This window comes from Chelonia mydas, chromosome 9, assembly GCF_015237465.2.
Source record: "Chelonia mydas isolate rCheMyd1 chromosome 9, rCheMyd1.pri.v2, whole genome shotgun sequence".
NCBI classification, from domain to species: Eukaryota; Metazoa; Chordata; order Testudines; family Cheloniidae; genus Chelonia; species Chelonia mydas.
The window spans coordinates 56,276,276-56,288,158 of NC_057855.1; the positions used below are offsets into that span (position 1 = coordinate 56,276,276).

The window sequence follows — 11,883 nt, forward strand, 5'->3', positions numbered from 1 at the left end:
TGAGAGAGGAATGTCTCCATAATGATTCTTTGAGTGAGCAGTCTGTGCTTCAGGATCTGAGGATAGATTTGGTTACTGGTATTTCAGAGCAGGACAGCTGTGGAGTTAATCTCTCGAGAATTCAGGGGATGGTAGGTATACTCTCATTTCTAGACACTTTGGATATGACTTGTAGTCTCTCAGTGGACTTAACATCTGATTCCATGTGGAAGCAGAGGTTGGTAAGGGAAGGACAGCAGAACTTTGAGTCTAGCTTGCTAGTGAAAATGGATGGTATATCTTTAAGACAAAGTCCAGCCTTGGAATTGGTAGCAGTTAAGGATCTGAAAACTGGTGAACAGGCACCTGTCTGTGTTAATGCAAATTACCTGGCTGACAGGGAGAAGAAAGACTTGCTAAGAGCGGTTAGTAAAGAAAGCACACCCAATCAGCCAGTGAATTCTGTTAAGCAAGAGAAATCAGGGTTTGATCCTTCAGGACAAGGAGGAAAAAGAGAACTTACTTTTGCAAAGGGAAGCCACAGGTTAACCCTAAAATGCCAAAACCCCAGAAGTATTGGGCCAAAGGTGTGGCATGACAAAAATGATTGTAGATGGGCACTTGCAATGGATTTATTGTTATTGCTAAGGGTGATTTTTGTAACTACTGTGTTGCTAATATCAAGAATTGTAAAAATATACAGTGTGCCTAATCTTTTGGAAAATCCCTTGAACATGTTAAGAGAGGCATCACTAATGCCTGAGGACCTCCAATGGTAGTGAAATGGTCATCTGAAATATGCCCAGTTGATCCCAGCAGGCAATCCAAGTCCCATGCAACAGAGGGAGGCAAAAAACTCCCAAAGTCCCTGACAATCAGAATGGGCGGGGGGGGGGGGAATTCCTTGCCAACCCCAAGTCTGGTGATCAATTAGAACCTGAGCATGTGGGCAAGACCACCAGCCAGGCATCTAAGACAGAAAATTTTCTGTTCCACCTTGGAGCACCGATTTACTCCAGCAGGTGTCTTGTCTCTAATGCAACTTTCGCACTGGAATGACATCTAATCTTATTGGTTGATGATCCCCTTCCCGGGTTGGAAAATGACAGTGACCTTCTAGATTAATCAGCAGCCTTTGATACCATTTACCACAGTTCTTAGATGGATAAACATTATCACTTGTGAGTGCTTCCATCCTTTCTACAAAGGCCTGGTAGGCACTACAGAACGTAACCATGCCAGAACATGGTTGTTATTAATCTTATCAGCAGAACCAGGGCTAAACATCGTTTAGCTGTAAATGTAGAGTAGGACAAACCATTTTTAACACTGTTGCAGCTAACCAAGTCCTTGGCACTGAGACATCACAGTGGATAGCTTGGGGTAATTGCTCATCCTTTCCAAAATTCTCTCATTAGGGTTTCTGCAAGTTTCTATTTTGGCTCTTTGGAAACTGTTCTCCTCAGAATGTAAACTAATTATATTCTGTTGCTCCATTGAATGATGTCCCTGGCTCCCTGCAGCTTTGATCAACTGGAGCTGTGGATAATCCAGAGATAAGTAGTGTTTTCATTTACTGTATGCTCTTGTTTACAGAACAGCCTTTTAATTCAGAGGAGCTGAGAACAAACCCCCCATTCAGATGCTCTCTTTTCACCACGTTAAGCATCCCAAATCTGTGGAACCTAACAAGGGACTCTCACCTCTTCCTTGCCTTATCCTCTCTTACGATACATGTACACTTGGAGCTGGGGGTGTGATTCCCAGCTGGTGGAGAAGTATCCATGCTAGTGCTGCTAACATGCTTAAAACCAGCAGTGTAGTTGAGCTAGCACGGGTGGCAGCTTGGGCTGGCAACTGATGTATGAACCTGGGGGCATAAAAGTTGGGCAGCTCAAAATCAAAACAAAACATTTTGTTTGATACACAATTTTTCTTTTACTTTTTGCTTCACAAATTTAATTTTCCATTTGAACCAAAATGCTTCTTTCTTCCATTTGGAATTGCCAGCAAACTGAAAAATCCATTATTTACCCCATTCTAGTGCCCGTAGGAGATCAAATGGGACAAACCAGCATCTGCCCTTGGACATTGTTTTCTTTTGAGTAGGGTCCAAATGTACTCTGTCCATGTCTCTGTGCTGTTCTCCAGCCGTGTTTGTGGTGCAGGGCTCTCAAGCCAGAGGGCAAGCTGGTTCTAAGGGAACTGGAAGCAAAGATATGTGTGCAGTCCTCTGATTAGGTGGCAATGGGAAACAACACTTAGGAAATGGGTATCCTTTAAATCATCGATACAATCAGAAAGTGAAAAACTCTGGACCCAATCCTGCCATCTGGAAGTGACGTCACTGGGAGTTTTGTCTCCATCAGCTCTGCAGGGAAGCTTGTTGCTAATTGTGGCTGAAATTTTCAAACAGGCCTAATTGCTTAGATGCCCAATTCCCATTAAAAGTCAGTGGGAGTTGATAGCAAGATTTGCCAAGCTAGTTAGGTGCCTAATGATGCAGCTAGGCACCTAGTGGGATTTTCCAAAGCCCCTAAGCATGTTAGACACCTAGACCCAGGTTCTCAAAGGTATTTAGGCATCTAACTCCCATTGATTTCAGTGATAAGGCAGGGCTTCTCCCTAGCTGCCAAATGACTCCCTGCCACACTCAAAGTCTTTCTGAGGCAATTTTATTGTCCAGCTTAACTAACAAAACAGGTCCTTAGCGCACCTTTCATATCTCAGGCTCCCTCGCCACTTTTTCCAGGCAACTCTAGGAGTCCTGCTTCCTAGATCTCTCAGCCAGTTCCCTTCCAACTCTATTCTGTTTTCACTTCACTGCCCTCTGGCCCTTTATAGCTCAGGAGCAGACCTGCCCCTTTAATTGGCCCAATGGGAGCACTTGATCTGGCACAGCGGTGCTGGACTTATTTCAAATACAGGAGCTAGCCACCCTGTGTCAATGCCTAAATACCTTTGACCATCTGGGCTCTGATTCCTATTGATTTCAATGGTAGGTAGGCACCTCACAGGCTGAAGTGCTTTTAGTGGGATTTTCCACTAGGTGCCTGTATGTATACTTACATTCGTAAGTAGCTGTGCAGATCTGGACCTCATGCTTATCTGTGTTAGGCCCTTTTCAAATTGCTGCCTCTCTCTGTCTTTCATGCTTTCTGCCTTCAAAGGTGAACACAGCAAATTTCGGACTTGAACAGCTCTCTGGCTCATCTAAATCAGTGTCTTTCACGTAGTGGCCTGCATTTGATGCTAAAGAGGAAGCAAAACTCCTTATCCTCTAAAATAATCTTTAGTGGGCCTAGCCAACTGTGCAATACTGTTTGTGACCCACGTGCCTGTCTCCTCGGAGGCTAGTAGACAACTGAGGCTGATGTGTACATGGTAAAAATATTCTTTGCTAACGATAAGAGAGATCACTTTATCCCCTAAAGCATGCGCTTAAATGACCCTTTTCATTACATTAGGAAGAATGGCTGCAGATGTTGGCTCATTCTGATTGTAATCTCAATGGGATGTTGTGGTAAATGAAGGGGGGAGGGTAGCTTCCTTTTATGGACACTCAGCTAGCCAATTAGCTATAAAATTCCTCTTAGTATTTGTTCTCTAATTGCTTTACCTGTAAAGGGTTAAAAAAGTCCAGATAAAAGGAAGGGAGTGGGCACCTGACCAAAAGAGCCAATGGGAAGGCTAGAACTTTTTAAAATGGGGAAAAAAGCTTTGCCTGTGTGCGCTGTTGTTGTTCTCTGGGAAAGAGGGGAACGGGGAGCAGTTATGCCATGAGAAGCTAAAGGCTAGATGTGAAAATCATCAGATAATATCTAGAACTATTTATTTAACAGCCCAGATATCTAAGTAGATCAGGAATGTTTAGAAAGACGCTATTAGGTTTATTTCTGTTTATTTCTTATTAGCTTGTGGACTCCTCTGTGCTAACCCAAAAATGCTTTTTGTTTTGCTTGTAACCTTTAAGCTGGACCTCAACAAAGTTATTCCTGATGTTTAATTTTTGTAAATGGGTTTTTTAAATCTAGCAAAAGCCTAAATTCCAGATGTATTTTCTTTTTGTTTTTAATAACATTTACCTTTTTTAAGAACAGGATGGGATTTTTGGTGTCCTAAGAGGTATGTGCATATTATTTAATTAGCTGGGGCAACAGCTAATTTCCTTTGTTTTCTTTCTCAGCTCTTCCCTGGATGGGTGTGTATGAAAGGGCTTGAGGGTACCCAACAGGAAGGAATACCCAAGTGCTCCTTCCTGGGTCCAAGGGTTTTTTTGCACTTGGGTGGTGGCAGTACTTACCCATCCAAGGTCAGAGAGAAACTGTGACCTTGGGAATTTAATACCAGCCTGGAGTAGCACGTATTAATTTTTAGAATCCTTGTGGGCCCCCACCTTCTGCACTCAAAGTGCTAGGGTGGGGAATCAGCCTTTACATGGTGGCAGAGCAGTGGGATCTTTTTGAACCAGAAGCACAGACCTCGGGATTTTAAAAGGAGACATTTTTCCTTTTGGCAGCCTGCAAAGCCAGGGAGGTTTTTTTTTTCTTTCTTTTCTTTTCTGCCTGAGGGGGTTCGGCCTGCAAAGCCAGGGAGTCCATCAAACAGTTTATTATTATTTTCTCTACCTTTGTGGCAACAAAATAGCTAGGCTAGAGTAGGGCAGCCTGTGCATGAGGTTGAGGTCGGGCACCAAAATCCCAAAGCAGCACGCCACGGAGAAGACAGACCCAGATCAAGCCCAGACATCCAGCTCCATGACAGAAATGAAGGGAGGGGATGGGGGAATGGGGACTTCCCAGGAGGGAAGGGTCAACCCTCCCCCAACCGAAATCCAGGTGCCAGGATGGAGGGATGTCCTTAACTCGGGCTGAATTCTAACTGAGGCAAAAAGGAATTTCGTCCTAGAGATGAAGCGTTTGGAAGCAGAAGACAAGCGCTTGGAAGGGGAGGCAAAGCACTGGCAGGCGGAAGCAGAGGCAAAGCGCTTGGAGGTAGGAGCAGAGGAGAGGAGGGAGGCGGAAGCAGAGGAAAGGAGAGAGGCAAAGCGCTTGGAACTGGAGCTGAAGCGCTTAGAGCTGGAAAGGGCTAACCTGGATCAATCAGGTAGCCCTAACAATCCTCCAGGTACCGCTCCCCATTCAAAAAAATTCCCCACATACAAGGTAGGCGATTTCCAAACGTGTAATCTATGCAGGGGAGATTGGAACCAATGGGTGGAGGTGGTGGAGAAGAAGAAAGCTAATAGCAGTTGGTGTGGGTACCAGAAGGGGGAACCTGAGACGACACCCACCCATTGTGGTCAGCCCAAAGCCCCACCTTGCAAGGAGGAACCCTCCAAACAGCCAGGGAGACCCCAGATGCCCTCTTGTTCCACCACTCCACTTGCCAAGCACCCACCTCGCCCCAGCCCACAGTCAGCTCGGTGATGCTTTAAATATAATGACTGGGGCATGTGAAGGCCAACTGCCTCAAGAGAACCAGCCGACTGCAACTCATCACCCCAGAGTCCCACTGAGAGCCTTCAGGCCCAGATGCCTCGCAAATACCCACAGAGCAAAGGGAAACTGTGAGTGTGGGTGAGGGAGGAAGAGTACTGCTTGGAGAGACACTTGAGCACAAGTGTCAGCTATCCACTAATCCCTGGTGGACCCCAAATTCATAAACCCAAAGGCTCAATTGATGATGCAACCTTTTAAGGCCAAATCTTTTAACTTGCCTACAGACAAGTTGCCTGTCCAGTACAAGGGCTGGTTAGGAATATGGACTTTTGCAGTCTATGATGATTATCCCATTCCAATGCTGCTGGGAGAAGACTTAGCCAACCATGTGAGGCTAACAAAATGGGTGGGGATGGTCACCTGAAGCCAGGCTAAACAGACCTCCACACCTAACTTAATTCTTGAGCCTCCTACAGGAACTGAGCCAGAACCAGCCCAAGGATCAGAACTGACAGAGCAGTCAGCACCAAAGCCCATGCTTATAACCCCACCAGAGTCAGGGGAGTCAGCACCAAAGGGTGCCACAGAGCCTGCATCTGCAGTAACAGCTAAACCAGTGCAAGAAGCTTAACCGGAGCCTGAAATACAACCTAGTGCACCAGTGGAGAGTGGTTCACAGTCGATGGAAACAACCCCATCACCTGCATCGCTTCCAGTGGGATCAAGCCCAAGTCCACAACCCATCAAGGAACTAATGTCTCCAGCATCAAGTGAGCAGTTCCAGGCAGAGCAAGAAGTGGATGAGAGACTCAAGGGAGCTTGGACAGTGGCAGGGAGCAACCCACCACCTCTCAGCTCTTCTAATAGGTCCAGGTTTGTTATAGAAGGAGGACTCTTATACAAGGAGACCCTTTCTGGTGGGCACAAGGAGGACTGGCATCCTCAGAGACAGTTGGTAGTTCCAACTAAGTATAGGGAAAAGCTCTTAAGCTTAGCCCATGTTCACCCTAGTGGCCATGTTGGGGTGAACAGGACCAAAGATCGTTTGGGAAAGCCATTCCACTGGGAGGGAATGGGTAAGGATGTTTCTACATATGTCTGGTCATGTGAGGTGTGCCAGAGGGTGGGAAAGCCCCAAGACCAGGTCAAGGCCCCTCTCCAGCCACTCCCGATAATTGAGTTTCCATTTCAGCGTGTAGTTGTGGACATTCTGAGTCATTTCCCTAAGAAGATGCCCAGAGGAAAGCTGTACATACTGACTGTGATGGTGCCCCCCCCCTCATAAGGCTTTATGGAGATATGCTTATTATAGAATCATAGAATCACAGAATATCAGGGTTGGAAGGGACCTCAGGAGGCCATCCAGTCCAACATCCTGCTCAAAGCGGGACCAATCCCCAATTAAATCATCCCAGACAGGGCTTTGTCAAGCCTGACCTTAAAAACGCAAAGGAAGGAGATTCCACCATCTCCCTAGGTAACGCATTCCAGTGCTTCACTACCCTCTTAGTGAAAAAGTTTTTCCTAATATCCAACCTAAACCTCCCTCACTGCGACTTGAGACCATTAGTCCTTGTTCTGTCATCTGGTATCACTGAGAACAGTCTAGTTCCATCCTTTTTGGAACCCCCTTTCAGGTAGGTGAAAGTAGCTATCAAATCCCCCCTCATTCTTCTCTTCTGCAGACTAAACAATCCCAGTTCCCTCAGCCTCTCCTCATAAATCGTGTGTTCCAGTCCCCTAATCATTTTTGTTGCCCTCCACTGGACGCTTTCCAATTTTTCCACATCCTTCTTGTAGTGTGGGGCCCAAAACTGGACAAAGTACTCCAGATGAGGCCTCACCAATGTCGAATAGAGGGGAATGATCACTTCCCTCGATCTGCTGGCAATGCCCCTACTTATACAGCCCAAAATGCAGTTAGCCTTCTTCGCATCAAGGGCACACTGTTGACTCATATCCAGCTTCTCATCCACTGTAACCCCTAGGTCCTTTTCTGCAGAACTGCTGCCTAGCCATTTGGTCCCTAGTCTGTAGCGGTGCATGGGATTCTTCCGTCCTAAATGCAGGACTCTGCACTTGTCCTTGTTGAACCTCATCAGATTTCTTTTGGCCCAATCCTCTAATTTGTCTAGGGCCCTCTGTATCCTATCCCTACCCTCCAGCATATCTACCACTCCTCCCAGTTTGTTGTCATCTGCAAACTTGCTGAGGGTGCAATCCACACCATCCTCCAGATCATTAATGAGGTTATTGAACAAAACCAGCTCGAGGACCGACCCTTGGGGCACTCCACTTGATACCGGCTGCCAACTAGACATGGAGCCATTAATCACTACCTGTTGAGCCCGACAATCTAGCCAGCTTTCTATCCACCTTATAGTCCATTCATCTAGCCCATACTTCTTTAACTTGCTGGCAAGAATACTGTGGGAAACTCTGTCAAAAGCTTTGCTAAAGTCAAGGAACAACACGTCCACTGCTTTCCCCTCATCCACAGAGCCAGTTATCTCGTCATAGAAGGCAATTAGATTAGTCAGGCATGACTTGCCCTTGGTGAATCCATGCTGACTGTTCCTGATCACTTTCCTCTCCTCTAAGTGCTTCAGAATTGATTCCTTGAGGACCTGCTCCATGATTTTTCCAGGAACTGAGGTGAAGTTGACTGGCCTGTAGTTTCCCGGATGCTCCTTCTTTCTTTTTTTAAAGATGGGCACTGCATTTGCCTTTTTCCAGTCACCCGGGACCTCTCCCGATCGCCATGAATTTTGAAAGATCATGGCCAATGGCTCTGCAATCACATCCGCCAACTCCTTTAGCACTCTCGGATGCAGCGCATCTGGCCCCATGGACTTGTGCTCGTCCAGCTTTCCTAAATAGTCCCGAACCACTTCTTTCCCCACAGAGGGTTAGTCACCTCCTCCCCATGCTGCGCTGCCCAGTGCAATAGTCTGGGAGCTGACCTTGTTCATGAAGACAGAGGCAAAAAAAGCATTGAGTACATTAGCTTTTTCCACATCGTCTGTCACTAGGTTGCCTCCCTCATTCAGTAAGGGGCCCACACTTTCCTTGACTTTCTTCTTGTTGCTAACATACCTGAAGAAACCCTTCTTGTTACTCTTAACATCTCTTGCTAGCTGCAACTCTAAGTGTGATTTGGCTTTCCTGATTTCACTCCTGCATGCTTGAGCAATATTTTTATATTCCTCCCTTGTCATTTGTCCAAGCTTCCACTTCTTGTCAGCTTCTTTTTTGTGTTTAAGATCAGCAAGGATTTCACTGTTAAGCCAAGCTGGTCGCCTGCCATATTTACTATTCTTTCTACACGTCGGGATGGTTTGTTCCTGCAACCTCAACAAGGATTCTTTAAAATACAGCCAGCTCTCTTGGACTCCTTTCCCCCTCATGTTGTTCTCCCAGGGGATCCTGCCCATCAGTTCCCTGAGGGAGTCAAAGTCTGCTTTTCTGAAGTCCATGGTCTGTATTCTGCTGCTCTCGTTTCTTCCTTGTGTCAGGATCCTGAACTCTACCATCTCATGGTTACTGCCTCCCAGGTTCCCATGCACTTTAGCTTCCCCTACTAATGCTTTCCGGTTTGTGAGCAGCCGGTCAAGAAGAGCTCTGCCCCTAGTTGGTTTCTCCAGCACTTGCACCAGGAAATTGTCCCCTACACTTTCCAAAAACTTCTTGGATTGTCTGTACTGCTCTCCCAGGAGATATCAGGGTGATTGAAGTCTCCCATGAAAACCAGGGCCTGTGATCTAGTAACTTCCGTTAGTTGCCGGAAGTAAGCCTTGTCCACCTCATCCCTCTGATCCGGTGATCTATAGCAGACTCCCACCACAACATCACCCTTGTTGCTCACACTTCTAAACTTAATCCAGAGAGTCTCAGGTTTTTCTGAGTAACAGCCGTGTTAGTCTGTATTCGCAAAAAGAAAAGGAGTACTTGTGGCACCTTAGAGACTAACCAATTTATTTGAGCATAAGCTTTCGTGAGCTACAGCTCACTTGCATCCGATGAAGTGAGCTACAGCTCACTTCAGCTTATGCTCAAATAAATTGGTTAGTCTCTAAGGTGCCACAAGTACTCCTTTTCTTTTCAGGTTTTTCTGCAGTTTCATACCGGAGCTCTGAGCAGTCATACTGTTCTCTTACATACAGTGCAACTCCCCCACCTTTTCTGCCCTGCCTGTCCTTCCTGAATAGTTTATATCCATCCATGACAGTACTCCAGTCATGTGAGTTATCCCACCAAGTTTCTGTGATTCCAATCACATCATAATTCGTTGACTGTGCCAGGACTTCCAGTTCTCCCTGCTTGTTTCCCAGGCTTCTTGCATTTGTTTATAGGCACTTGAGATAACTCGCTGATTGTCCCTCTTTCTCAGTATGAGGCAGGAGCCCTCCCCTCTTGCACTCTCCTGCTAATGCTTCCTCCCGGTATTCCAATTCCCCACTTACCTCAGAGGTTTGGTCTCTTTCCCCCGGTGAATCTAGTTTAAAGCCCTCCTCACTAGGTTACCCAGCCTGCTTGCGAAGATGCTCTTCCCTCTCTTTATTAGGTGGAGCCCATCTCTGCCTAGCACTCCTCCTTCTTGGAACACCATCCCATTGTCAAAGAATCCAAAGCCTTATCTCCAACACCACCTGCGTAGCCATTCTTTGACTTCCATGATTTGATGGTCTCTATCCGGGCCTTTTCCTTCCACAGGGAGGATGGATGAGAACACCACTTGCACCTCAAACTCCTTTATCCTTCTTCCCAGAGCCACATAGTCTTCAGTGATCCACTCAAGGTTATTCTTGGCAGTATTATTGGTGCCCACATGGAGAAGCAGGAAGGGGTCGTGATCCGAGGGCTTGATGAGTCTCAGCAGTCTCTCCATCACATTGTGAATCCTAGCTCCTGGCAAGCAGCAGACTTCTCGGTTTTCCCAGTCGGGTCGGCATATAGATGACTCAGTCTCCCTGAGGAGGGAATCCCCGTCCACCACCACACACCTCTTTCTCTTGGGAGCGGTGATCGTGGAAACCCGAACCCTAGGACAGTGCATTTCATGCCTTCCAATCGGTGGAGTCTCCTTCTGCTCCCTTCCCTCAGATGTATCATCTAGTTCGCATTAGTACCTGTGGAGAGAACATGAAAATGGTTGCTTACCTGTAGCTGCATTGCTGGTTCAGGGATGCTCCCCTTTCTTCTTTTGGAGGTCACATGCTGCCAAATTTCTTCACTGGTCTTCTGTCCCCGCTGCGCAGTGTGCTCTGAATCTTCAGACTGTTGTGTCCATAGAAGCATATCCTGATGTCTGTCCAGGAAATCTTCAATTTCTCTTATGCAACGCAGGGTCGATACTTGTTTCTTCAGACCTTGAACCTTCTCTTCCAATATGGAGACCAGCTTGCACTTTGTACGGACAAAGTCACTTCTGTCCTGTGGAAGAAAGACAAACATGGCACATCCTGTGCAGGTAACAATAGCTGAACACTCCCCATCCATATTACGTTCCTTCTAAGAGCTTGCTCAGGTGCTGTAGTTACTAATCAGAGAAGCCTGCAAGATGAAAGCCTCAGTGGGCTCTCCCAAGTGAATGAATGTATATATGACATAACTAGAATATGTTTTATGCTACATATGCCATGTAACATATCTCTGTAAAGGTTATGATCTACTGAATCTATTAATCCTATTTGTATGCATGTGTCATTTTTGTATTCGAAATTATTAATATTGGCTGTGTACTGGCTTGATTTTTAGGTAACCTTTGTAAAGCATTTGGCAGCTTCTTGAGAAAGGAGTGTGCAAGTGAAGAAGCACTTAAAGTACAATGGATCTTGGAATGCTCCAATCCACATAAGAAGTCTACTTGAGGACGTTCAAGGTAGCATGTGACCCATGGCTGCTACCTGGTAAGAAACTGTGAGTCATGCATGGACATGTGACTTGCCCAGGTGACTCCAGAACTCCATCTTGGAGCTGGACTTTGCATAAGAGGCAGGAAGGGGTCTCCACCCACAAGAGAGTCTATTTAAGCCTGTGGGAGACCCCTCCATTTTGTCTTCAGATGGCGAAGGAGATAGCCTCTCCACCCCCAAAGATACCTGAAAGAAACTGGAACAAAGGACATTAACTACAGGGGGTGTGAGTGATTGCTGGACCCAGACTAGAAAGAGACTAGTCTGTAAAAGAGAGCTTACTGGAACTCAGGTTTCAGAGTAGCAGCCGTGTTAGTCTGTATTCGCAAAAAGAAAAGGGGTACTTGTGGCACCTTAGAGACTAACCAATGCTCAAATAAATTGGTTAGTCTCTAAGGTGCCACAAATACTCCTTTTCTTCTTACTGGAACTGGTGAGAATTTTATCTGTATTCAGTTTGATTAGACATAGACTTGCGTGTTTTATTTTATTTTGCTTGGTAATTTACTTTGTTCTGTCTGTTACTGCTTGGAACCACTTAAATCCTA

General features: G+C 46.1%; 1 long non-coding RNA gene across 2 annotated transcripts in view; it reads left to right on the plus strand.

The window, feature by feature from the left end:
* Positions 1–11,334, plus strand: part of LOC122461798 — a 51,598-nt gene extending 40,264 nt beyond the window's left edge. For both annotated transcript variants that reach the window (XR_006283986.1, XR_006283987.1), the window contains exon 3: positions 11,178–11,334. This is a non-coding gene — a long non-coding RNA (uncharacterized LOC122461798). The remainder of the gene's footprint in view (positions 1–11,177) is intronic.
* Positions 11,335–11,883: the final 549 nt, after the last annotated feature.